Source organism: Agelaius tricolor, unplaced genomic scaffold (genome assembly GCF_023055355.1).
Source record: "Agelaius tricolor isolate 1412-34295 unplaced genomic scaffold, bAgeTri1.0.p SCAF_52, whole genome shotgun sequence".
In the NCBI taxonomy this organism is placed as follows: Eukaryota; Metazoa; Chordata; class Aves; order Passeriformes; family Icteridae; genus Agelaius; species Agelaius tricolor.
In genome coordinates this window covers 1,536,331-1,563,615 of record NW_027269312.1, presented here as the reverse complement: position 1 = coordinate 1,563,615, position 27,285 = coordinate 1,536,331, and the positions used below count along the sequence as shown (strand labels likewise).

General features: G+C 58.3%; 2 pseudogenes; one reads left to right on the top strand and one right to left on the bottom strand.

Moving 5' to 3' along the window:
- The window catches only part of LOC139604545 (low affinity immunoglobulin gamma Fc region receptor II-like), a 41,917-nt pseudogene extending 20,282 nt beyond the window's left edge, over positions 1-21,635 (bottom strand).
- LOC139604522 (Fc receptor-like protein 4) lies at positions 1,196-7,080 on the top strand (annotated as a pseudogene).
- Positions 21,636-27,285: the final 5,650 nt, after the last annotated feature.

Here is a 27,285-nt window from a genome sequence, read left to right as displayed (position 1 = left end):
AGTCTGGAGTCCCCCAGAGCTGCCATGCCCCAGGACAAGACACCCTTGTCCAGCCCATGTGCCCCCTGGGACAGGATCCCCCCCGGACAGGACAGGAGCCCCCTGGATGTGCCCCCCAGGAGAGAACCCACCCCTGTGTGAGAAAGGTGTCAAACGGCCTCTTCCTTCTGCAGGAGAGAGAAAGTGAATGTGGTTTGAGGGGGGGGGGGGGGGGGGTAAAAACTGGACCTCCCCATCCCCCATAGCCTCCCCAGCCCTCCCTGCAGACCCCTCACCCCTGCTTCCCCCACCCTGGGCTTCCCCAGCCCATTCCCTGCTCAGGTGTCCCCTAGGATCATCAAGGCATGAACTGAGGTCTTGTGAAATTGAGGGATAAAATGATGGAAATGGAAATAGAGAGGAAAAGTCACTGGGAGCTGTGGGGGCACAGACCCAGAGCCCCTCAAAATCTTTCTGGGGTGATCCCCAGGCTGCTGGCACCTTGTGGGGGCTGTGCTGGCTCTGGGTCACCCAAAAATCTGAAGCACCCAGGGAAGGAGCTGCAACCCATGGGCTCACCCAGCCACTGCCCATCCCGGGCACCCTCATTCCCCTTGAAATCAAACATGGAAGCACCATTCCTTATGTCCCACCTTGCCTGGGACCCCCATCCCAGTAATGCCATTGCCCAGGATCTCCATGGCCCAGGACCCCATTCCCAAGGAACCCTCTCCTGTTCATTCCATCCCCTGAAACCCTCCTTCCCCCAGGACCTTGATTCTCCCAGGACCCCCATTCCCACAGGGACCCCCATTCCCCCAGCGTCCCCATCCCATGGCCCCAAATCCCTGGAGCCACTTTCCCCTGGGACTCCCATCCCTAAGTGCCCTCCCATCCCTGGGACCCCCCCATTCCCTTGGACACCAATACCTGGGTCCCCAAACCCACCAAATCCTCCACTCGTGGGAACCCCATGTCCCGCTGTGTCCCACCCAGCCTTGTCCCCATCCCGTTCCCAACCTGCCCACAGTCTGTCCCCACAGCCACATCCCCATGATCCTGTGCTTGTGGCCACCCTGTCCCCACCAGGAGCCACCAACACATGAGGACAAGACCTGACCTTGCTTCATTCCCCTTCATCCAAAGAGCCACCACCCAGGGGACAGCCACCCCCGGCAGCGAGTGACAGCCAGTGCACATGGCTGGGGACACCAGAATGGCCGGGAAGGTGGCGCTGCTCCTGTGGGGTGAGTGCCCCGGGCAGGGGCCTGACACCCCAGGGATAGGGAGGGGAGGGGGCACAGGGGGGCTGTGGGGTCCCCAGAGGTCCCTAAGGCCATCAGAACCAGCGCATGAGGTGACTGGGGTCGTGGGGTGGCTTTGGGGACAGGGGAAGGGAGACAGGAATGTGGGGACAATAACAGGGGGTCAGGGATTTGGGGAGGCAACATGGGGCAGGTGGGGGTGACCTGTGCCAGCACGGGGTGGCTGTGACATCCCCAGTTCAGGGGTGTCCACAGTGTCCCCATGTCCTTCCTGAGCAAGGGGTGGCCGCAGTGTCCCTGTCCCCAAGGGGTCCATGTCACACAAGGACACTTTGGGCACATCCCCCACGCCCCATGCCCCTGTGCCTCTGTCCCCATGGTGGCACCCCCACCCAGCCCTGTCCCTTCTCCCTTCCAGCCCAGACCCTCGGCCTCGCTGGTGAGTCCTCAGGGGATGCCATGGCCCCACCCCACTGTCCCCAGCCCCACACTGGCCCTGGCAGGCTGGTGTCCCCTGTCACCCACAGGTGCCCAGACCACCCAGCTCCTGGTGGAGCCCCCCTGGAGGCCGGTGGTGCTGTAGGACCGGGTGACACTGACCTGCCAGGGCTCGGGGACCGCCAGTGCCACCACCTGGTAAAAGGACGGGCAGCGCTGGGGACAGCAGGGACGTGGCCACCTCATTGTCACTGAAGGTGGCACCTACACATGTGACAGACCTGGCACCAGGCACAGCCCTACGGTGACAGTCTTACATGGTAAGGGGGGTTTGGTTGTCCCCAGCCCGGCTCCTATGGGGACCCCAAGGGCTCTGGGTGGGCTCTGCTCCATGGGTCACCTCCTGTGTTACCAGAGCCCATCCTCTGCTCTGGGGACATCCCAGACCATCCCTGTGCAAGGAGACTTCTCTCTCACAATGGGTGGCTCCTGGTGCCTCCTGGTGCCATCATGACCCTCCTGATGGCCCTGGTGTGACAGGACCCCTCTGTCCCTCAGGCTGGCTGGTGCTGCAGGTGCCAGCACGGACGCTGCTGGAGGGGGACACGGTGACACTGCGCTGCCGGAGCTGGCAGAACAAACCACTCACAGATGTGTACTTCTACCACGATGGGAAGATACTGGAGGGGCTCCATGATGGGACTGAGCTCTCCCTGTCCCCCCTGCGGCTGCACCACAGCGGCCGCTACCTCTGCGGGGGCCGGGTGGTGTCACACTGGAGAGAGTCAGAGCAGGTGACAGTGACAGTGCACAGTGAGTGCAAGGATGGGGACAGGGAAGCCCAACATCCTCTGAGGGTTTCCCCAGCACTGCCTGAATCCTTCATCCCTCCCTTTACTCCTCTCTGGGTCACCCTAAATTTCCCAAGTCCCTCTTGGTTTCCCCCATGACTGCCCAGTTCCCCCTGCACATCCCTCATCCCTCTCTTTGTCCTCCCCAGCCCTCCCTGGATTCCCCACCCCTTCCAAGGTCCCTGCTCCACCCTCTGGTCTCTGTGCCTTCCCTGGGTCCTCCCACCCATCTCTAAATCCCAAATCATTCCCTGAGGCTCCTCAGTCTCTCATCTGGTTCCCCATCCCTGCCTGGGTCTCTCCCCCTTTCCATGGGGTCTTGCCATTGTCCCCAGGTCCCAACGTGCCTCCTAGGGTCCCCTTCTGCTCACTGGGATCCTCTTTGCTCCCCCCCAATCCCCCTCTTTCCCCTCCCGTGTTTCCTACCTCCCCTGGGTCCCCAATGCCTCCTGTGTCCCCCCATAGTGGTTCTGCTCTTGGGGGTGTCCCTGTCAGCACAGCCCCCCCCTGTCCTTCTCCTGGCAGAAGCAGGGCTCATGGGCACCTCTGGGCTCCTGCCCCCTGCCTGGAGCTGCACCATATTGGGGACAATGACAGCGGCCAGTACCAGTGCCAGGTCAGTGACGGGGACAGAGAGGCCGAGAGTGACCCCATGAATGTCACTGTCCTGGGTGAGCAGGACCCTCGGGCTGGAGATGACCCAACCCACGGCACCCCCATCCCACCTTTCTTTGTGCCAGCCCTGTCTCTGTCCCCACAATGCCCGTGGCCAATGCCACCATCACCCCCAGTCCCCTGTCACACCAGGTGCGTGCAGGTGACCCTGTGACCCTGCACTGCTCGGTGCAGGTGGGCTCAGCCCCTGTCACCTTCACCTGGCTGCACAATGGGCAGGAGGTGGCCCAGGGTCCCCTCCTGGAGCTCAGGGACTTCGATGTGGGACATTCGGGCACCTACCAGTGCATGGCCACCAACCAGCTGGGACAGGACGGGCACCGCGTGTTCCGGGCACTCAGCCCAGAGCTGGCCCTGGAGGTGACACCCTGGGTCACAGGTGGGGTCACACGGGGTCACCAGGGTTTTCAGGACCCCCGGGGTTCCAGGTGACCCCAATGTGTCCCCTCTGTCCCCAGTAGTGGCTGTGAATGTAAGCAGGACCCTCCTGTTCCTGCTCCTGCTCCTGGCTGTCATCGGGGGCTGTCACTGCTGGCACCACCGGGGTGGGTGACAATGGGGGGGGATGGGGGTCCTGGAGTGAGGGGGAGCCCCCAGAGTGGTGGCAGAGATCGGCAGCACCCAGGGCCCCTGAGCTGGGGGACACTGAGCCTGCAGTGACCTCGGCTGGGGATCCTGGGGGATGTGGGAGCAATTTGGAGGGTCTTGGTTGGGCTCCAGGATCATTGCTGGGTGGGCTTTGTGGCACATTGGGGTGGCACTGGGAGCTCCTGAAGGATTTGGGGAGCTCCTGGATGTCTGTGCAGGGATGTTGGGGGATCTTTCTGGCATCCTGGGGGAGTTTTGGGGTGCTCCTCCCTGCTAGGCTTGGGGTTCTGGGGGCTCAGAGGGTTGCGGACACCGGGGGTGTTGGGGGCCCTGTGGTGGTGCAGAAGTTCCAGAGGGTTCAGGGGCGCTCAGAGTGTCTGGGGAGAATCAGGGATCTGGTGGGAATCAGGGCTGCAGTGGGGATTTGGGGGACCCCTGGGTGGTTGGAGCTGCAAGGTCCCAGGAAGGTTCAGGGGTCCCGGTGTCCCCTCGGTCACCCCCTCCCCTTTCCCTTGCAGAACCCAGGAAGCTCCAGGACAGGTGAGTCGGGGCTTGGGCTGGGACTCCCCTTTTCCCTTCCCCAGACTACTGAGACCCTCCCTTATCCCCACAGGACCCCCCACTGGAGGAGAGGGCTGTGCTCAACACCCACATCATGGGCACCGAGTGGGCAGTTGGAGAATTCGGGGGGGACAGGGACACGTCACCCATGGGTGTCACCCCCCCCCACCCAGGTCCCCACAACCGGAGTCACTCTCACAGCCCCCACGGGTGTCCCCCAGCCCTGCCCCACCTCGGGATCCACAAGTGACCAACGTGGAGCTGTCGGGACCCCACAAGGGACAGTGGGACCCCTGTGACTACGAGAGCGTGCTGTGACACTGGGGGCACTGGGGGCACTGGGGGCACTGGGGGCACTGGGGGCACTTGGGTCTCTGCCCCAGGGCACTTCCCGTGTGTTCCCCCCCAGATCCTGCGTTCCCATACTCAGGGGTTGCCCACAAATGGGGGGCTCCCATGTGGGGCTGCCCAGAGCTCCTCGTTCCAGTGCTCCCAGTGCTCCCAGGGGCTCCCCATTCCCTCCCCCAGTGCCAGGGGGCACAGCACCCCTGTCCCTCTTATTGGACCCAAAATGCAGCTTTGTGATTAAACTGGGAGAAATGGTTTTTGTTTGTTCAGCTCTGCCTGACGAGCTCGGGATTAAGGAGGGTTCCAGTCAGGTTGTTGAGCAGATCCTTTTGGGATTCGCAGGATTTTTGGGGCTCCCTCAGTCCATTGGGGACAGGAACAAAATGATCAATTGCTGCATTTCCGAACTGGTTCCCTCACCCCTGCCCCGCAGCGGGGAAGGAGCTCCCTGTTTGTCCCCTCTTGGTGACACCGACCAAGGGCTCGGGCACCTGTGGCGGTGCCGCCCCGTTACCTCGGGCACCGATCCGGCAGCTGCCGAGCCCCTCGGGCCCACCCCAGCTCAGCCCATCCCCGCCCGGTGCCCAAAGCCCGCACCCGGCGCTCCCCGAGCGGCGTCTGAGCCCCGGAGCTGCTGCGGAGCCCCGGCCGGGGGCACCGGGAGGGCGGAGGGGCCCGGGGACCCCGGGGAGGAGCCCCCGGCGCTGCGGGAGCGGAGTCCCGGCCTCGGGGCACTGTCGCCGGTCGCGGCTGCCATCGCACTGCGAGAGCCGGGACTGTCCCGGGCTGCGGGGACCGACGGTGTCGCTGTGTCCCGAGGGGGGATTTTGGGGTCTCACCCCGTCCTTTCTGGGACCCCCCGATCCCCCACCCCCCCGCGCCTCCGGGGCTGTTGGGGACGTTGGGGACAGCGCCGCTCGTGCCGGGGGCCGTTGGGGACATCTCGCGACAGCCGCTGCCGCTGCCCACGGCCGGGCCTGGCGGCAATCGCGACATCCGCATCCCCCAATGGCGACACGCGACAGCCGCCCCTGCCTGGGATCCGCCTCCCTCCATGCCGGGGACACCCCGGGGTCCCGGGTCCCCCAAAACCCTCCTGGGGACACCTCGGGCCCCCCTTACCCCCCCGGTCCCTCCCGGGCTCGTCGGTGGCTCCGCAGAAGCTCCGGGCCTCGGAGCCCGCCCGGGGAGCACCGGGCGCGGGGTCGGGCACCGAGGGGGCACCGGGAGGGGAACCGGGCAGGGCTGGGGAGGGGGGATCTGGGCACCGGAGGGATTTTGGGAAGATCTGGGGAGATTTTAGGGTGATTTTGGGGGATATGGAGGGCATTTTGAGGTGATTTGGGATTATTTTGGGGGCCATTTGGGGGATTAGGAGGGGTTTTGGAGTGATTTTAAGGGATTTTGGGGGTGATTCAGAGGTGATTTTTGGGAAGTCTGGTGAGATTTGGGGTGATATTTGGGCAGATTTTGGAGAGTTTGGGTGATTTGGGGGATTTAGAGGATATTTGGATATTTTGTGCAGAATTTGGAGGATGTTGGGGTGATTTGGAGGATTTTGGAGGCTTTAGGGATGATTTGGGGGAATTTTGGGGTAATTTGGGTTGTAGGGATTTTGAGGAGTTTGGGGTTGATTTTGGTGGATTTTCAGGGGATTTTTATGGTTTTTTTGAGGCGATTTTTACGGGATATTTTCATGGGAATTTGGGAGAATTTGGGGGGGATTTTGGGGTCTCACCCCATCCTTTCCCACAGCCCGAGGGCCGCTCCAGCCCCATTGTGCTGCTCCATGATGTCACCAATGTCACCACCGCCCCCAGAGCATTGCCCTCGCTCTGGGACAAACCCAAAAGCATCCGAGTCATCATCAGGGACCTGATCCAGGAGCTCATGTGAGGCTCCCAAAATCCAACATTTTTCCCCCAACATCTGCTATTTCCCCCCTCCCCCGCCAAAATCTGGGATTTTTTGCCCCAAAATTCATGACTCTTTCACTGAAAATTCAGGATTTTTTCACTGAAAATTCAGGATATTTTGCCCCAAAATTTAGGAATTTTTTGCCCAAAATTCAAGATTTTTTCATTGAAAAGTCAGGGTTTTTTTTTTCTCCAAAATTCAGGATATTAAAAAAAAAAGGATTTTTTTGGCTGAAAATCTGGTGGTTTTCCCCCCCAAAATCTGGGATATTTTTCCCCTGTCACTGATCTTGGCCCATGTCCCCCAGAATTACCAGGGATCGACCCCTGGCCTCGCTCATCATCGGCACCAATGAATTCCAGCGGATCCAGGAGGAGGCTCAGCCTCCGTGGCAGCTCGCGGATCGGCTGTGGATCCTCAAATCCCACCAGGACGCGGCTTTTGAGGGCATCTCCTGATTCCCTGAGCCCCATTTTCCCAATCCCAAATTTCCTGATCCCCCTTTTCCTGATCCCAAATTTCCCGATCCTCCTTTTCCTGATCCCAAATTTCCCAATCCCACTTTTCCTGATCCTGATTTTCCTGATCCCAAATTTCCCAATCCCACTTTTCCTGATCCTGATTTTCCCGATCCTGCTATTCCTGGTCCCGAATTTCCTGAGCCCAATTTTCCCTAACCCAAATTTCCCAATCTCGATCTTCCCAATCCCAAATTTCCTGACCCTGCTTTCCCTGACCCCACTTTCCCTGATCCCACTTTTCTGATCCCAGTTTTCTTCCAGTCCCGATTTTCCCAATCCCACTTTTCCTGATCCTGATTTTCTGGATCCCGTTGTTCCTGATCCTGATTTTACTGATCCACGGAATGCCCCGGGATGTCCCTGGGAATGTTGCCAAGAATGGCTCTGGGAATGTCCCCGGGAATGCCTCAGGATGTTCCAGGGATGTCCCCAAAATGTCTGCGGGCTGTCCCGGGGATATCCCTGGGAATGACCCCCAGGAAGATGCCAGGAATGCCCTGGGCTGTCCCTGCGATGTCCCCAGGCTGTATTAACATTGTTTGTGATTCTCTTTATGGTACAGGAATCATTGAGAGAATTCAGCACTCATTCCTGAAGGAAGTCTCTAACAAAGTTCTTTTTCTGTTATTAACCTCTCTGTACAACTTTTCACTTCCCAGGTCTCAGCAATACAACCTTCTGCACTTTGGATCACACACCCCTCTGCTGGACCTGCACTGGAAGGTGATGTGAAGGCGGATGGCCTCGCCATGACAGTCACTATACCACAAAAGTTAGGGCAGGCCAAACTTTCTCATGATTTCTACCATCAAAATGCCCGAGCACTGGGAAAACAATTCCACCTGACTTTGCCACAAGCACGGGATGTAGGGAATCCTTGCTCACAGTGTCAGCAGACTCTTTCTTTGCCACAAATGTTAGGTACAAACTCACAAGGGTTGAAACCTAATGACAACTGGCAAACAGATGTAACACACTTCTCGAGCTTTGGGACATTTAAATATGTCCATGTTTCTCCTGATACCTTTTCTGGATTCATAGTAGCAACAGTACACAAGGGTGAGAAATCCATGGGAATTTGATGGGAGTTTCCCATGCCATGGGAATTTGATAGGAACTGGGGAGGGGAACTGAAGGATTCTAAATGCCTGGAATGCTTTCATTCCTTGGGAATATTGGAGGGGAACTGCAGGATTCAAAATTCCCAATGTCCAGAATGCCAGTATTCCATGGGAGTTCCATGGGGAATTTGGGAAGGGAGCTGAATCATTTGAAATTCCTGATGTCCAGAATGCAATTATTCCATAGTTTTGGTGGGAATTTGGGAGGAGAACTGGAGCATTCTAAATTCCCAACACTCAGAATACCTTTATTCCTTGGCAATTTGGGAGGGGAACGGAAGGATTCCAAATTCCCTATGCCCCAAATGCCATTATTTCATGGGAATTTGGGAAGGGAGCTGCAGGATTCAAAATTCCCAATGCCCAGAAGGTAATTATTCCATAGTTTGGGGGAATTTTGGATGGGAACTGGAGGATTTGAAATTCCCAATGCCCAGAATGCAGTCATTCCATTTTCCAGTTTTGGTGGGAATATGACATTGGAGCTGGAGGATTCAAACTTCCTGACACCCAGAATGCTGTTATTCCATGGGAATTTGGGAGAGGAATGGGAGGATTTGAAATTCCTGACACCCAGAATGCTGTTATTCCATGGGAATTTGGTGGGAATTTGGGAGAGGAGCTGGAGGATTTGAAATTCCCAACACTTTGAATGCCATTATTCCGTGAGCATTTGGGAGAGGAGCTGGAGCATTCAAAATTTCCAATGCCCGGAATGCCATTATTCCATAGTTTTGGGGGAAATTTTGGAGGGGAACTGGAGGATTTGATGCTTGGAATGCCATTATTCCATGGGAATTTGGAGGGAGAGCTGGAGGATTCAAATTCCTCATGGCCGGAAAGCCATTATCTAATGGGAATTGGGGAGAGCAGCTGGAGCATTCAAAATTCCCAATGCCTGGAATGCCGTTATTCCATGAGAAATTGGAAGGTAAATGGGGGGATTGAAAATTCCTGATGTCTGTGCCTCTCATGTGCCTTTGCAGCTGCCAAAAGTGCAGTTTTGATCTGTGCTAATCATGCTCGTGCCAAACATTGGCACCAGTGCTTGTGCATTTTGATGGAAAAAAGCATGACTCAGTTTTGCTTGTTCAAAATGTTTGGCAAAGTGTTTGCAAAAACCACTGTCAGTTTGTCGGCTCTCGCATTTCCTTCTGCCTGCCATGAATCCTGGAAGCGAGGAATGAACCCTGATATGAGAGACAAAATATTGGTTAGTTCTGAGTGTCAAAATTGTAGAAAGACATGAAAGCCAACAATATCATTTGTAACATCCTTTAAAACTGATGCTTCTATTCTTTTAACAATACTAGCAACATAAGATAAATCTGTAATTAAATTCAAAAGTTCTGAAAAGAGCTGAAATGCTCTAAACTACTGCAGCCAGTTCAACAATCTGAGGAGAGCCCTCTATTGTTTGAACATCTGACTCCCATGTTTTGGTTGTTTGATTTTGCCATACTATTACTGATTTGTGTGTTTTCCCTGCTCCATCAGTGAGGAGAGTTATAGCACTTAAAGGCTCCTCACTTAGCATGGGTTTTTCTCTAAAACTTAATTTAGCTTGCAACAATTTGTGGCCTGGGTAATGAATAGAACAAGCACCTGAATAATTTAGCGATGCAATTTGCAAGTCTGAATTTTGCAAAGCCCGATCAACCCTTTTCACAGGTAAATAAATAAATACAAAATCTTGGCCTGCCATTGTTAGCAATCTCGTTCTGGCTCTAATTATTATTTCAGCTGTCATCTCCATGGTTGTAAAAATTGTTTTTGGAGACCTATAAGGAAGAAAAACCCACTGTGTGATTAACAAAGGATCTTTCTCAGAAGTGTTCCATTGAAAAATGAGACCATAAAGTTGCATTTTTTCTCCTAACACTGCAAGAAATGCAGTGTCTATGGAATTCTACAAGATTCCCTTACTTTTATTTCTAGCTTTACAAGAAAAGAGTAAGATGTTGGAGTCAACCAAACTAAGGCATAGGGTCAGCTGGACTTCACATCAAACAAACCAAGCCTGATCTTCAAGGTCTGGGAAACATTGATCTAAATCAGGGCAAGCCTCAGATCTCCTCCCAAGAGCCTTTGGAGTAGTTATGCTCATTAGTCCAAGTTCCTCTCCCCTATTGGTTACATGTGTTCCATATAGAGTATGGTTTCTAGAATGTTCCACCCCCAAGACTATATATTGTTACCTCTTCCTTGTTTGTGGCCCTTGGAGCTTCTCCCTATGTTGTGTTCTGTTCCTAAGCATAGTTCCCATTTTTATTTCTCATTAAAAGTAATTTCCTTGTTGGGCACTCCATTGTTCCCTCTCCTTCTCTCCTATTTTGCACCATGTTCACCCTGAAGTCAGGGGCCCCAAAGGTTTGTCACAGCCACCCTCACTGTGACAGGCAGTGCCCGGAGCGCTGTCAGGCAGTGCTGGGATCCCGGCTGTGGTTCTGGTCCCCACAAGTGTGGAATGGCAGCCTCAGGCTCAGACCCAGGCAGAAAGCCAACCAAGGGAGAGCAGAGGGAGGGCACCCTTCCAGCCTCTCTTGGGCATGGCCGCAAAACAGCCCCTGCTGCTTCTTCCTCCACCTGTGTTTGGGCTGTGCTGGTGGCAGAGCCAGCCAGGTTGTGCTCTGTGTTCCAAAGCCTGTTGGGAGCGGGCATGAAAAGCGCTGTGTGCACAGCACAGAGTCCTGGAAGGTGCTGGCAAGAGCATCCTGCAGGAACAGGGTTCTGGTCCCTGGCCAGGAACAGCCTGGTTTTGGTGCTGTGAGCGCAGGCAGGACCTGAGGCAAGGATGATCCAGGAACCATAGGCCTGGCAGGCTGGCTTTGCTCCAAGCCAGGGAAAGCCTTGGAGCAGATCCTCCTGAGTGCCATCCCACGGCAGGTGCAGGGAAGCAGGGGCTCTGCTGGAGGCTGGGAAAGCTCTGCGGAGGGACGGGCAGAGCTGGGGGTCCTGGCGGGCTGTTGAGGGCTTCTGTGGGGGTGTTTGGGGGGTGGGTTTTGAGGAAGGAGTTTTCTGGAAGGTGAGAGGTCTGGGCTTGAATTTGAGTCCCTTTGAAGGCAGCATCTGTGCTTTGGCACAGCTTTGGTTCTGGAGGGCAGAAAAAATCTCTGTGACTATTTCTTTTCCTGGTCCTGTTTCTCCTGCAGGGAACAAGAGGGGAAAGCTGTACTTTCTTGGCCACTTAGATATCTGTACTGGGGGAGGATTAGCCCTTTTGCCATCTACTCATTTGTTTGGGTTACTCTTGTAACGCTGAGTGGTCTTTCATTTCTTGAGAGCTTTTATTCCTTTAAGAGAATGAGGAGATGATCATCCCTTCTTGGAAAAGCACTTGCCAATCAAAGAATGGCCTTCTTTTTGGCTCTGTGTAGTGTTATGTTTGGTCAAGTGACTTGCAGTGGATGATGTTAAGGCAAAGGAGTTGCTGCTTTGAGAAGGGAAGAAACTTCCAAAGCATTCCCATTCTCGTGGCTATTCATTGGAGAAGTTTGCAACTTTTGCAAGTCCTTGAGTTGAGCAATGGGAAGTAAAGCTTTCCTGAAGTGAGGATTCTTAAATGGCCCGAGCCCACAGAGCAGGGCAGCATTTGCTGATGTTTGGAGCAGTTGCAAGAGATCCTGTGGGGCTGCCTTAGACACGTGGGCGCAGGGATTGCTTCCAGCCTGGGCCACTTTGGCCGGGCTGGGGGCGGCCCTGGGGCAGGCGGCAGTGTGTGCAAGGGCCCTGGCTGGCACGCTGCAGCAGGGTCGGCGTTGCATGGAATGGAAGCCGGTGACCAAGGGCCCTTTGTGACACGTGGGAAATAGAAGCTTGCCCGGGTGCTCGGAACAGGCGACGGGACAGAAGGGGACAGAGCGGTGCCGTGAGGAGCCCCCGCACAGCTCGCTCGTTCCCGTCTCAGCCGGAGCTTTTCCGCAGCGTCATTCCCGCAGCTGAGCTCGAGGCCAGCCTGCGGGACTCTGTGACTCGGAGCTTTTCGGAGGCATCTGCCATTCCTGCGGCCAGCGCCATCAAGTCCAGACGGTGGGATTTGGTCACCGGAATGGCTTAGGAGGAGTCTCCTGTCATTGTGGCAGAAGCCCTCAAGAGCAGAGTGCAGGACTTGCTGTCCTGCAGCCTTCCTGAGGCTTGTCTGTCACAGGTGCCTTGAAGGCACAAGTGCAGTTGTTGACTTGGCGATATCCTGAGGCATCTCTCTTGAAGGCGCCCTCAAGAACAGACTCTGGCATGGCAGCCAGATTGCCCGGCTTGTTGAAAGTGTTCAGGGGGGAAAAAAAGAGAAGCCCTGGAGCCGCCCCAGCACAAGAGCCTGAAGACCCGGAGCAGATCCAGACGCTGCAGGATGGTGAGTAGCAGAGCTGGGCCGCAGGGCTGATGGCTACAGCCAGCGTGGCCCCATGCCATCCCATCCCATGCCCTGGGGACATGCCCATGGACAGGATGGACGAGGGGCAGAGCAGACAGCCCACAGTGGCCGCGCTCCAATGCCTGGGTCATGCCGGGGCTCTCCCTGCCTGGGGAGCGCAGGGCTGGGCTGTGTTCTCCGGCCTCTCCCGCAGCCCCTCAGCTCTGGCTGTGCTCGCTCTTTGCCAGGTGCAGCCCTGGAGAAGACACAAGAGCAGGAAGCCGGCCGTGGCCGCTTGCGCAAAACCCTGAAGGTACCTGCAGTTACCCCCGGCTGGGCTGGGCCTGCTGCCCCTGCTCAGCCCAGCAGCACGCTTGGAGCATGCCACGGAGCATGCCTGGCTTCCCTGCCCTTTATTCTCCTGCAGATGTTTGGGAAATTGCTGCGCATTCGACGACGTAGAAAGGTGGGCCCCACAGCAGCTGAGGGCACAGCCAAACCTGCTCTGGGGCTGACCGAGCTCCAGGCAGAGCCTGATGTCAACCCAGATTGGGCTGAGCGCTCAGCAGACTCTGAGGCTGCAATGAACGAGGACAGGGCAAAGGCAGCGAGTGAGGATGTGGCCGTGACAAACACCAACACCGCCGAGACTGAGGACATCTCAAATACTGGCAGAAGGCCCACTCTCACTGGGATTCATGCTCCCACTAAGGATCTTTTGGAGGACAGTGCTGCTCCTTCTCAAGAGCAGGTAAGCAGCCTGGGACCGGGCCTGGAGGCCTGCCAGGATGGTGTGTCCCCTCAAGCCATGGTCCCTGGGCCCCTCAGCCTTTGAGGCCAGCAGAGTGTGGCGGGAAGGGAAGCACTTCTTGGGGGAAGCTGGGCAAGTTGCTCCCTTGGACAGCACTCCAAATCTCCCCCATGCCTCCTCCAGGTGCCGGCCATGGTAAGAAACATCCACCAGACTCTTCTGTCCCATGGCACTGTGGATGCCAGGCTGCACAGCCACATTGTGAGGCTGGCTGAAGAGCACCCTGCCGACGTGGTGCTGACCCTCCTGCGCTGTGCCCCAACATGTGACAGGTACGGGGCCCACGTGCCTGGAGAGCTCAGGGCTCAGCAGCCTTTAGGGCCCGTGGCCCTGTGCAGCCGGTGCTATGGGGTCTGCCGGACAGGCAGAGAGGTCCAGGAGCCTCGGGCCCCTCTGTTTCCCGAGCCTGCTGCCAATGCTCCCCCCTGCCCCCCAGGGCACCGGGGCTCTTTCACCTGCACTCGCACAGCTGCACAGGGCACGGTACTGTGACTGAGATGCCCCTGACACAGAGATCTGAGCCCACGGAGCTGCTGCGAGGATATGGAGAAGCATTGGCTCGTCAGGAGTAACAATGGAGAAAGTGCTGCCAACACTGCTCCGTGTAACGGAGGATTGGCCACTGCACAGCACATGCGCCTCTGCTGGGGACGACAGGGACGTTTTTGCCCTGGCTGTGAGTTTCTGGGCCCATGCTCAGGGCCGCCAGGTGGCCTCTGCAGTAGCTCTCAGTGCTCTCAGTGCCGGAGTCACTGGGCTGAAAGCTGGGCTAGGGGCAGGCTCAGGGGGCACCAGGCCCGCTGCTCCTCCTGCATCTGCCCTTGGGCCCTGCCCCATGGACACCTTGGCACTGAGCGCTGTCTCTGGCTGCTTCTTTTGCAGGCAGCTCTGGTGACTGTGCAGGTGCCCGGGTTGCTCAAGGCCATGATCCCTTATTCTGAGCAACTGTTTCTGGCACTGCTCTTCCATATTGTCATCACTACGCAGCAGCCGCCAGCAGAGGAAGTTGATAGCTTCTGGGGAGCGTGCCAGGAGGAGCAGCGCCTTCCCATCACGCTTAACAGGTGCCAGTCCTCCTGTCCTTGCCATGCCCTTGTGGCCAGTGCCAGCGCTCCTAGTGTGACCTGGGCTTTGCTCTGCACACAGGTTTGCAGTGCAGGCCATGAAGGTTCTGCTCTGCCGACTGCGGTGTGAGCACGTGGTGATGTCTATGGAGCGCAAGTGTGCCTGGGAGACGCTGCTGTGTGCTGACAGCCAGCACTATGCCATGGCTCTGCTGGCCAGGTGAGACCCCCTTGTCCCCGCTGTCCCCGGCATTTGTGCCCTGTGCTCCAGGCAGTCCCTGTGGTCATGGGCCACAGAGGCTCGTCACTGAGGGACGGCCAAGGAGGCTGAAAAAGGCTGGGAGAGGAGAGTGCCCAGAAGGGGCCACCTCCCAGAGCAGCCACATCCCCTGCAGGGATGCTGGGGAAAGACCAGGCCTCTGTGAGTCAGTTCTGGGAGAGGTTTGTCCCCCACCTCAGGCTCTCGGTGCCTTTGTTCCCCCTGCCAGGGAGATGCGTTATGACTTGAGCCCTCTGTGTTCCCATGTGGCATATTGCCTTCTCCTGCTGCTCAGCAGTGAAAAGCCAAGCTGGGATCTGCCCTTGCTGGCATTCCTTGTGGAGGTGAGCCTGGTGGCCAGCAGTGCCTGGCTGAGCTGCCTCGCAGCTCTCTGGCCTCTCAGAGCCACAGCTGCCTGGGCCAGTGCCCACGCCCTGTGCTGCTGCTTGGGCCCGGCCCTGTGCGGTTCTGGGCTCCTGCTGGATGGTTCCCCTGTCACTGCCCCGTGCCTTTCAGGTCCTCGAGTGCCTGCACTCGAAGAAATGTGCTGGCACTGTTGTGAAGATGATGTCAAGTTGCCTGCAGATGGAGTGCAGGGAGCGGCAGCGCCTGGCGCTCAGAGGCCTGGTGGTGCTCAGCAGGGAGCCCTGGATGGTGAGAAGGGGGCTGTGGCTGAAGCTGCGCTGTGGAAAGCAGCCCCTTGGGCGTGCAGGGCTTCAGGAGCTGAGGCAGCTGCTCCCAGCTCTCCTGCCTCACCTGCCCCAGTGCTTTGGCTCAGGCCTTTGGCCTGTGGGCCCTGCAGCAGCAGCAGCAGCAGCAGGGTGGGCTTGCAGTGCCAGGGCGGTGTTGGCGGTGCAGCCGTCCATGGCTTTGCAGCGCAGCTTTGTGTTCCACCCAGGCCAGGAGAATGTGCAGCCTGTCTGTGAGCCTTCTGGAGCTGCTGGCTGAGGCCGATGGAAAGGTGGTCAGCATGTCCATGCATGTGTTGACAAATGTGCTCCAGGCAGACATGCTGGTATCCAGCACCACTGCCCCCAAGCTGGCTGAGGCACTGCTGCTGCTCTTTGACCACGTAAGGCTCTGTGTGCCCAGCTGCGGGCACTGGCTGCTGCCCAGAAACTTTGGCCAGGTGAGCGTGGAGTATTTGGTGTAAAGGCCTGATCCTCTTGCATTCCTCCAGGACAACAGCTATGTGCAAGTGCTCTCCCTTGAGCTCTTCTTCAGGGTGATGGAGTCGGTAGTGGACGAGGGAAAAAAGCCCCTTGCGAAGATTTTGAGCCAAAGCCTCCTTCCACTCTTTTTCCAGTGCCATGATGAGAAGCGGTGTGTGGCAAAGTTGAGGTTTTGTGTGATGCTGGTGGATCTTGGGAAGGGAGCTGGGCTGCCTCCTGCCCTGGCGCCTCCAGGAGTGCAGCCTGGTGCAGGCCTTGGCACAGGGATGTGGGTCCTGTGCCTTGGCCCGTGGGGCCATCTGTGGGTGTCTGGTGCCCTGCAGGCCTCTCGGGAAACGCTGCTTGGTGTGGCCAAGTTCCTGAAGAGGAGGAAGCTGAAGCAGCTGGTGAAGAAGGGGCAGCTGTCAAAGTTCAGCGAGGTGCTGGTAAGGAGGGCCTGGAAGGCCCAGGCTGAGGCTGGAGAAGGCCCCTGAGGGCGGTGCTCAGGGTGCGGCGCTGGCAGCTGTGCCCCTGGCCGCTGCTGCATGCAGAGGCCGCGCGGGCTCTTCTCCAGGCTCCCGTGGGCCCGAGCTGGGTGCCCATGGAGCCCCGGCCCGGCGGGGCTGCGGGGCGGCACGGCGGCTCCCCGGGCAGCAGCCGTCCCTCTGCCCCCTCCGCTCGGGTGCCCTTGGCCAGCGGCTGCTGTGGCCGTGCCTCAGGGCTGTGCGGGCAGGGGAGGCCGGGGCTGGGCGCAGGCAGCGCCCGGCCCAGGGGCTGAGCCCGCGCCAACGCTTCCCTCCTGCCAAACGTGCTCTGGAGCCCCCAGACGAGCTCTGGCACAGTCAGCACTGAGCACCAGCTTTCCTCAACATTGCAGGGCAATTCAACATTCCCAGAGCTGCTGTACGAGGGCTGGAAAAGGAAAGAGGAGTGAAAGGATGAGGGTTGGCAGAAATTGTGGCACAAAGCCACCAGAGGTGCTGCTGTGGACACAACACCTGACTGAGCTCGGGCGCTGCCTTCCTCCCATTCGGGATCATGGAGAGCGGTCGCGGGTGTTGTGCAGGGCGTGTGCCTGGCCTCCGGACACTGCTACGCTGCCAGTGGGCACTGGGATCCAACCTGCTGCCTTGGCGGCTTCTGCCCGCTGCCGGTGGTGGTGCCGGGACCGATTGGTGGCCGTGAGTTTGCAAAAGGAGCGATTTCCCCTCCTCCCTCCCGGCCGAGGCCGCCATGGCCCCTGAGGGGATGGAGCTGGAGCGGGGCGCCCCCTGCTGGCCGGGAGTGCTCCCTGCAGCGGCCCCTGCTGGCCGCGGTTATAACTGCCACAAAAACCAACAGTGCTGAGCAGGAAGGAAAGTTCTGGGGTTCTGGGTTTGTGTTGTTGGTTCTGTTCTGCTTTATTAATTTCCTAGTAAAGAGCCCTATTACTTTTCTTACACTTTTGCCTGGAAGCCTTATCATTTTTGAAATTAAAACAAATTTTAGACATGTGTCTTCTTTCAATTCCGGGAATGTTCCCACTTTCCATGGCAGATATTTCTCATTTAAATGAGTTGCCAACTCCTGGGTTCCAGTGTGGATGAGACTGACAACCCCAAGAGCAGACACGGTCAGGGAGTGTGCCACCTCATGGTCTGCCTTTTGAGCCATTAGGGCCACCAAGGGCCCTCTCCCCAGCTGGCACTTCTGGTCATGTGGACACTCAGGAGCTGGCTTTGGCAGAGTGTCACGCTGTCCCCAATGTGCCAAGGCTGACAGACTGATGGACAGACGGGGCCCTGTCTCACCAAAAGCAAGGCCTGACCCACCCCTGCCACATGGAGGTGTTCCAAAATGTCTCCAGACATCAAACTTTTCCTGTCTCTGACACCCCACCCTGTGCCATGGCCTGATCCTGACTGCCCTGGGAGGGGAGAGGCTCTGGAACCCCCCCAGGGCCTTTGTGACATCATGGTGTGGGGAACACAGCAGAGGAGGGGTTTGGGACAGAGAATCCAGAGCCACCTGAAGGCCACTTCAGAACAAGGAAGGTCCAGGGCCCTGCCAGGTTCCCCTAGTGGAGAAAATGTGTTGGGGCAATCATCTGGGATTTGCCTCTATTTTGGGGGCTTTCCCAGGAAATCATTCGTTTTCTGATCCTTTGGACTCTGAACCTTGTTGCTGTTTCTGTTGGTTTTATTCTCTCTCATTGCTGTTTCAGCAAATTGTTCTTCTCTCAGCTCTTTGGCATCTTTGTGCCCCCACGGGGAGCAGGAGGGGCAGTTTTTAGTGGCAGCACAGACACGAGTGGGTGCCCATGGGTGGGGACCCCCAGTGTCCCCAGTTGCCCCCAGTGTCACAGCACATTCCCGTAGATGTCACCGGGTTCCCGAGGTCGCCCCTGGGGTCCCCGCAGCTCCGCGTTGGTCACCTGGGGATCCTGGAGGGTGGTGGCACGGGGAGACACTGCGAGAGACACGGGCTGTGGGATCTGGGTGGGGTGACACTGGTGGGTGACGTGTCCCTCTGCATGTGTCCCCCCCGTACTCACCCTCTGCCCTCTTGGTGACCACGACGTGGGTGTACAGCACCTCCCCCTCCCCTGGGGGGGCCGGGGGATCCGGGGGGGGCCTGAGGGAGCAAAGGGAATGTGGGGGAGGAAATGGGAGGTCTTGGGGCGTTCGGGTAAAAGGGGAGAGTGTGCTTTGATCTCCCCACTCACCTTTCTTGGTGCTTCCTGGCAGCTGCAAAAGAAAGAGAGGAGGAGTCACTGTGGGGTCCCAGGGCCCTGACCCCCCAGAATCTGTGAACTTCTCCAGTGGCCCCAACCAAGTCAGCCTCAAGCACCCAAACCCAGCTGGGACAAAAACCACCCAAATACCCCCAGGGCCCCTGAAAGAACCCTCAACATCCCTGCAGGACCATCCAGCAACTGCCCAAACCCTACAGGACTCCCACCCAAAGTCACATTTCTGGGGCTGTGGGTGCTGCCCTATCTCTCCCCAACTCTGGGGGCCTCTAACGCTCTCTGGGACCCCCGTCCCCCATTGTCACCCACCCAGGTGGTGCCACCGGTGCCAGGCAACAATGACACCCACGAGCAGGAGCAGGAACAAAAGAGCCCCACTGACCCCTGCAGCCACTGCAAGAAACAGAGGGGGACACATCAGGGTTACCCATCACCCCCGGGGTCTTGCATCCCTGAGTAACCCTGGGTGACTCCACCTGTGACCCTGTGTTTCTCTGTGTCCCACGCTGTCACCTCCAGGGCCAGCTCAGGGCTGAGTGCCCGGAACACGCGGTGCCCGTCCTGTCCCAGCTGGTTGGTGGCCATGCACTGGTAGGTGCCCGAATGTCCCACATCGATGGCCCTGAGCTCCAGGAGGGGACCCTGGGCCACCTCCTGCCCATTGTGCAGCCAAGTGAAGGTGACAGGGGCTGAGCCCACCTGCACTGAGCAGTGCAGGGTCACGTTGTCACCTGCATGCACCTGGTGTGATGGGGGACTGGGGATGATGGTGGCATTGGCCACGGGCACTGTGGGGACATAAAGAAGGCTGGCACTGGGTGAGGTGGGATGGGGGTGCTGCGGTTGGGTCACCCCCAGCCCGAGGGTCCTGCTCACCCAGGACGGTGACATTCAGGGGGTCACTCTCGGCCACGCTGTCCCCATTGCTGACCCGGCACCGGTACTGGCCGTTGTCTTTGTCCCCAACGTGGTGCAGCTCCAGGTGGGGGCTGGTGCCCAGCAGTGCCCCTGAGCCCTTCCGGTGCCAGGAGAAGGACAGGGGACCTGTCCCTGTGGCCACTGTGCAGCTCAGCACCAGGCGGTCCCCGAGTGCCACCTGTCCCCTGGGGGGCTGTGCTGACAGGGACACCCCCGAGAGTGGGACCCCTGTGGGAGGGGGTGACAGAAGGGGACAGTGAGGGACCTGGGGGGTAAGGGAGGGGAAGAGGGATCCCAGTGAGGGAAAGGCTGCAAAGAGACTGGGGGGTCTTGAAAGGGACTCCAAGGAAGGATGGCAGGTCAGGGAAGGGACACCTGGTGAGGGAGGGGGCTGAATCCAGGGAGGGTACAGGGACCCAAGGGAGGGGATGGCGAGACCTGGGGAATGTGATGGGACTTCAGAGAGGGGTGAGGGGACCTCGGGAGGGGTGAAGGGACCCAGTGAGGGATGGGGTCTCCTGGCACTGATGGAGGTCCCCAGACTGTGATGGGGGACCCAAACAGACTGTGAGGGCTCCCCGTGCCCATCCCCGCACTCACTGCGCACCGTGACACGGAGCCGGGCTCTGCTCTTCCACACGACCCCCCCTCAGAGCGCACCTGGCAGCTGTAATTCCCCGAGTGGGAGACCCCCAGGGCGGGCACCAGCAGCTGTGGGGACCCCTGCGGGCCCCCCACCACCTGCCCGTCCTGGTAGAACACGTGCAGGAGGGGGGCTCGGGGCCTCAGGGGGCTGGGGGTGCTGAGGCAGCTAAAAGTCAGGGGGGACCCCTCGGTGGGCTTGGGGGGACCCTCCAGCACCAGCACCGAGAAGAGCTCAGGGAAGGAGAGGGGAGGTGAGGACTGTGACTCTGAGTCTGCTGTGAAGGGGCTTTGGAGGTGTCAGGAGATAAGAATTCCAGCCGTGGGGGTGCTCACCGTGCACTGTCACTGGCACTGCTGCTGACCGTGAATGAAAGGCCCTCACCAAGCCACTGCAGCTGTAGTGACCGCTGTGGTGCAGCTGCAGAGGGGACAGGGACAGCTCGGTTCCCCTGAGGGACCCCCACAGATCCTTCTCCTCCTGGTAAAATTGCACCCTGGTGACCGGGTTGTCCTGCCGGCCCCGGCAGCGCAGTGTCAGTGTGTCCCCCTCCAGCAGTGCCCGTGCTGGCACCTGCAGCACCAGCTCATCTGTGGGACAGGAGGGTCCCATCTCACTGAGAGGCTTGAGACAGGTGCAAGGAGGGTCCCCATGGCACTGGGGACATGTGGGTGCACTGGGATGAACTGGGATGTTCCTGTGTGCAGGGCACCACACAAGGGGTGTGAGGCCACCCACAGAGTGGAGCTCACCCAGATCTATCAGCGGCCACCCAGATGATTTAAGATCCCCACTCACCATCTAAGACCCTAACGGGGGGGCTGTGCCCACTGCCAGGTCTGTCACACGTGTAGGTGCCACTCTCAGTGACACTCAGGTGGTCGAGTCCCTGCTGCCCCCAGCGCTGCCCGTCCTTATACCAAGTTGTGGCTGCGGCGGTCCCCAAGCCCTGGCAGGTCAGTGTCACCCGGTCCCACAGCACCGCCGGCCTCCAGGGGGGCTCCACCAGGAGCTGGGTGGTCTGGGCACCTGTGGGTGACAGGGGACACCAGCCTGCCAGGGTCAGTGTGGGGCTGGGGACAGTGGGGTGGGGCCATGGCATCCCCCGTGGACTCACCAGCGAGGCCGAGGGTCTGGGCTCGAAGGGAGAAGGGACAGGGCTGGGTGGGGGTGGCACCATGGGGACAGAGGCACCGGGGGCACAGGGTGTGGGAGATGTCCCCAAACTGTCCCCATAGGGGACAACAGTACATTCCTGTCCCCCTTCCTCTATCCCCACAGCCACCCCATGGCTCTGGTGACCTCATGCTCTTGCTCTGCTTGCATTGGAGACCTCAGGGGACCCTGCAGCCCCCCTGTGCCCCCTCCCCTCCCAGTCCCCAGGGTGTCAGGCCTGTGCCCGGGGCACTCACCCCACAGGAGCAGTGCCACCTTCCCGGCCATCCCGGTGTCCCCAGCCATGTGCACTGGCTGTCACTCGCTGCTGTGGCCACTGCTCCCCTGGCTGGCGGCTCTTCGGATGAAGGGGAAGGAAGCGAGGTCACTTCCATCCCCATGTGTAGGTGGCCCTTGTTGGGGGCAGGGTGGCCACAAGCTGGGGACAGGCTGGGGACAAGGGTGGGTGGGACAAGGTGGGACATGGAGTTCCCAGGAGGGAGGGGCTCAATGGGGTTTGGGGTCCCAGGGATGGGGTCCCTGAGCAATGAGGGTCCTGAAGAGGGGGAGTCACTTAGGATTGGGGTGGGGGGCATGGAAATATGGATCCCAGGGCTGGGGAGACTCAGGGATAGGAATCGTGATGGAACATGGGCTCCAGGGATTTGGAGTTGTGGGATGGGGGTTCTTTGGATGTGGATGATGGGAGAATGGGGGAGCTGAGAGGATGAAGGTCCTGGGGGATGGGAGATTTCAGGGCTTGGAATGAACAGGAGAGGGTTCCTTGGGAATGGGTTCCAGGGCCATGGAGATCCTGGGGAATGTCAGTACAGGGATGGGGCTCCCAGGAAAGGTGGGACATACGGAATGGGGGTGCCATGGTTGGGGTCCATGGGAACGGAGGTGCCAGGGATGGGCAGTGGCTTGATGGACACAGGGATCTCAGCTCCTTCCCTGGGTGCCTCAGATTTTGGTGTGACCCAGGGCCCAGCACTGCCCCCCCTGGGGTGCTCATTTCCTGTGCAGGCATCACATGAGGGTCCTGGGTAGCTCTGCCTCTGTGCCCTCCAATGTCCTTGCCTTTTTCCTCTCTTTATTTCTCTTTTTTCCTTATTTTCCTCACTTTTGTGCCAGGTGCCCTCTGCCCTCTGTTCCTGGCTCAGCAATCCCGGGGAGCACCTGAGCAGGGAATGGGTTGGGGGGAGCCAGGGGAAGGAGAAAAATGGGGAGCAGGGGGTGCAGGGAATGGTGGGGAGGCTGGGGGGGATGGAGGTGTTGGGCTGTGCCCCCTCAACACTTTCACTTTCTTTTTCCTGGACAAGAAGGAAGAGGCCGTTTGTGCTGAGAGTCAGATGGGAAAGTGGGGGGTTCTGTCCTGGGGGGGCACATCCAGAGGCTCCTGTCCTAGGGGGATCCTGTCCCAGGGGGTGACACATCCTGGCATGGGGGGGTCCTGTCCCAGGGGTGGCAGTTCCAGAAATGTCCCTGCACATTCCTGGCCGGGTGCCTGTCCCGGGGGTGGCACATCCTGGGGACCCCTGTCAATGCAAGGGTGGGGCCCAGCCATGGCCCAGCCCCACTGCACAGGGATGGCCATTGCCCAGCCCTGCTCTGCCCAGCCCCAGGTGGCAGCCAGCACCTGAGGGTCCCCCCTGCCCCCTTGGCTTTGATTCTGGCAACTTTAGAGCTGCTGCAGAGGTGACAATTCTGTGGGTGGAAAAAGGCCCTGCCTGTGGTTTGCTCAGCCCTGCAAGAAGCACAAAACCCAATGGGAGCTCAAGCAGTGGCTCTGTGAGGACCTTTGATGGTTTTCAGAGCAGGACTGGCTGGAAACTGCCCCTGCAGGTTCAGCTGTGAGGGAACCAGTCCGGAAATGCAGCAACTGATTATTTGTTCCTGTCCCCAAGGGACTGAGAATACCGCAAAACAACTGCAAATCCCACACCAATCTGCTCAACAAGCTGACCTGCGCTGTCCTTCTTGAACAAAACCTGCAGCCCTTTGGAACTTCCTGGAAAGAATGTTTGTGTTCTGGGTGTGCACACCAGAAGAGAGGGAAAAGTGTGGAAATATTGAGCAGGGGCTGCACACGAGGGGCTGGGGAACAGGGGTGTCACAGCAGGAGCAGGGAGTGCCCAGGCAGAGGAATTCAGGGCAGGCTGGAGTGGATTTACCAGGGAATCAGACCCTGAGGCACACAGGGGCATTTCCACAGATTCCTGTGCACTGTCCCAAGCATGGACAGAGCTTCTCCCCTTCCTCCATGGGAAGTCAAACAAGTTTCAGGGTGGGAACGAGCAAAATGGGAAGAGTTCCTTAATACGGCCCAAGAAAAGGTTCCTTTAGAGGCTGGGTTGCTGCCCAGCAGGCAGGGAACAATCCCATGGAGCTGTTGGACACTCAGGGAGATTCCACCCTCTGTGTTATCCACAAGCAAACGCTGCTGTGGGATGCAGCAGGGGGCTGCTAAAGGGAACCAAAAAGTCTCATTTCACTGTGATTTGTTTGTGTTTTTGTTGTGAGGCACTTGTTGGGAGAGAAAGTGTTATAAGGATTCTATAAACCAGAGCATTTTATACCTTGCCAATTTGATTTTTGCTGAGTTTGTTCTTTATTGGGAAAATAATGGTGTGGGAAATATTTTTGCTTTTATTCTATGGATGTGTAATTTTGTCTGAACCAATTGGGCATCAAGTGTTGCCTGGGATGGCTGAGCCAGGAAATGGGGGACCTGACCCAGGGATGTGTGGAGCAGGGACACAGAGACTCCCAGGAGAGCCATGGGGTGCCCCAGGGTGGGGACAGTGCTGGGCTCTGAGTCACCCCAAAATCTGAGGCACCCCATGAAGGAGCTGTGACCCCCGTGCCCACCCAGCCACTGCCCATCCCTGGCACCCCCATTCCCCTGGGAACCCAACCATGGGACCCCCATTGCCTTGGTCTCTCCTCCCTGGGGACCCCATCCCAGGACTGACATTGCCCAGTACCACCATTGCCTTGATCCCATCCCATGGGCTGCTTCTTCCCCCAGAACCCCTATTCCTGAGGGTCCCCTTTTTCCCCCTGCACCCCCAGCCCTGGCACCCACTTGCCATGACCCCAAATCCCTGGGGACCATGTTCCCACAGCACCCCCATCCCTGAATGCCCCCAGGCATGGAGACCCCAATTCCCCTGGAACCCCATTCTTCTGGACACCCATCCTTGGTTCCCCACATCCCCTGAGCTCCCCAGTCCTGCCAAGACCATCCCCCACCATGTCCCCAGGCTGTCCCACCATGTCCCCAGCCTGTGCCCATCTTGTGGCCAACTCGCCCCCACCAAGGGCCACCTCCATGTTGGGACAAGATGTGACCTCGCTTCCTTCCCCTTCATCCGAAGAGCCGCCAGCCAGGGGAGCGGTGGCCACAGCAGCGAGTGACAGCCAGTTGTCACAAGCTGTCCTCATGGATTGGTTTCGTGATGGTTCATGATCTCAGAGTGCAAGAAGAACCAACACGGTCGAAGGGGGTTTGCAGTGATAATCAAAACAAATCACCTTTATTGAAATAACCACAGTGAAAATGCCTTGGGGAGGAATTGGAGGAAAGGGAAAAATAAGGGAAAAGAGGGAGGAAAAAGAAAAAGGTATGTAGCTACCAAACGTAGTACTGCGGAGTCTTTCGGTGTCCAGCCGATGGAGTTCACCAGGTCACGTCCAGGGAGATCTCAGGGGTGCAGTCCATCTGCACTCTAATAATACCCTTTTTTGATGGGGGGAGGGGAATAGATCTTGAAACCGAATCAAAGGTAGTCTATTGTATCCTCGGGGAAAAGAATGGTATTTGGAAAGGGTACACACAGTCCATATTCTCTGCAGTGGGTGAGAGCCATTGTCTTCGTGGTCCAATGCTCCCACTTGCAACACCCATCTTGCTTTGGTCAGCTTGCCTCCCCCCGCACACCTCCCTGGTTGGGGGTTTCAGTCCCAGGCCTTGGAAAGTATGAGAGGGGGCCTTCTCACATAGGGGTTTCATGTCTGGGTTTTTCTCTGGTGAAGAGGCTTCTTACATCTCAGTCTGTCTGTCACGGTGATTGCAAACGAGCCAGAGGGGTCTTCTTAGGAGGACCAGCCAGAACTCAGGAGAAGTTAAGCCAGGCCAAGAGAAAAATCCCACAGCTATTGTTGCAAAAGGTCAGAATGTCCTTCTTTCTTCTTGTTGAGCTCAGTGTAGCATATAGTAAATACACCTGTGAAAACAAAACTTTAGCAATGCTCTCAGGTCTCGGGGCCTGGCTGGCATATGACTTTCTCCTACAGGGCTAGACAGGGGGGTCTTTTCTTCAGTGGTCCCCCAATGATGATCATGAGGCAGATGAGGGATATTTCAGACAGACTCTCACACCAGTCCACATGGCTGGCAACACTGGGATGGCTGGGATGGTGATGCTGTTCCTTTGGGGTGAGTGCCCTGGGCATGGGCCTGAAAGCCTGGGGATGAAGAGGGGAGGGAGCAAAGGGGGGCAGCAGGGTCCCCTGAGGTCCCAAGTGCCAGCAGTGCCAGTCCGTGTTAGCCACAGTGGACATTGGTTGGACTGGGGATGTAGGGTGACTTTGGGGACAGGAAGAGGGGGCAGGAATTTGGGGATGGGGATGTGGGGACAGGAATGTGGGGACTGGCACCTTTGGGCTCCGGTAGCTGTGGGGATAGGGTGGGGGACAAGGCAACTGGGATGCAGGGACAGAAGGGGACAAGTTCCTGTTCCGAGGGTATCTGTGCCACACAGATGTGGTGCACAGGTGGCTGTGACACAGACATAGCCCCCTGCTTTGCCAAATCTTTTGGGGGCCACCCCCACGCACTTTCTCACAAGAACGGCTGTCCCCATGGGGACACTTTGGGGACAGCCCCCACACACTGTCCCTAATGTGCCTCTGTCCCCGCAGTGCCACCCCCACCCAGCCCTGTCCCTTCTCCCTTCCAGCCCAGACCCTCGGCCTCGCTGGTGAGTCCTCAGGGGATGCCATGGCCCCACCCCACTGTCCCCAGCCCCACACTGGCCCTGGCAGGCTGGTGTCCCCTGTCACCCGCAGGTGCCCAGACCACCCAGCTCCTGGTGGAGCCCCCTTGGAGTCCTGTGATGCTGTGGGACTGGGTGACTCTGACCTGCCAGGGCTCGGGGACCGCCAGTGCCACCACCTGGTACAAGGACAGGCAGCGCTGGGGGCAGCAGGGACCTGACCATTTCACTTTCACTGAGAGTGGCACCTGTGAGTGTGACAGACCTGGCACCAGGTTAAGCCCCCCTGTGACTGTCTTAAATGGTGATGGAAGTTTGGGTGTTCCCAGCCTGGCATCCACGGGGACCCCAAGGGCTCTGGGTGGGCTCCGCTCCATGGGTCACCTCCTGTGTGACCAGAGCCCATCCCCTGCTCTGGGGACATTCCAGAGCATCCCAGACTGGGGGGATCCCAGTGTTGGCATTGGGAACCCCTGGTGCACTGGGTGTGACCCAGTGGGGAGGTCTTGGTGCCATGGGATGTGACAGGATCCCTCTGTCCCCCAGAAAGGCTGGTGCTGCAGGTGCCTGCGCAGGCACTGCTGGAGGGGGACACGGTGACCCTGCGCTGCTCGGTGCAGGTGGGCTCAGCCCTTCTCACATTCACCTGGCTGCACAACGGGCAGGAGGTGGCCCGGGGTCCCCTCCTGGAGCTTGGAGACATCGATGTGGGACATTCAGGCACCTAGTGGTGTGTGGCCACCAACCAGCTGGACCTGCACTGCGTGTTCCAGGCACCCAGCACTGAGCTGGACGTGGCTGTGACACTGCAACAAAGGTGGGGCCACACGGGGTCATCAGGGAGTGCAGGACACCCAGGGTTCAGGGTAACCCTGATGTGTCCCCTTCTGTTACTTGCAGTGGCCACCAGATTTGGTGGGGCCCTTTTGTTCCTGCTC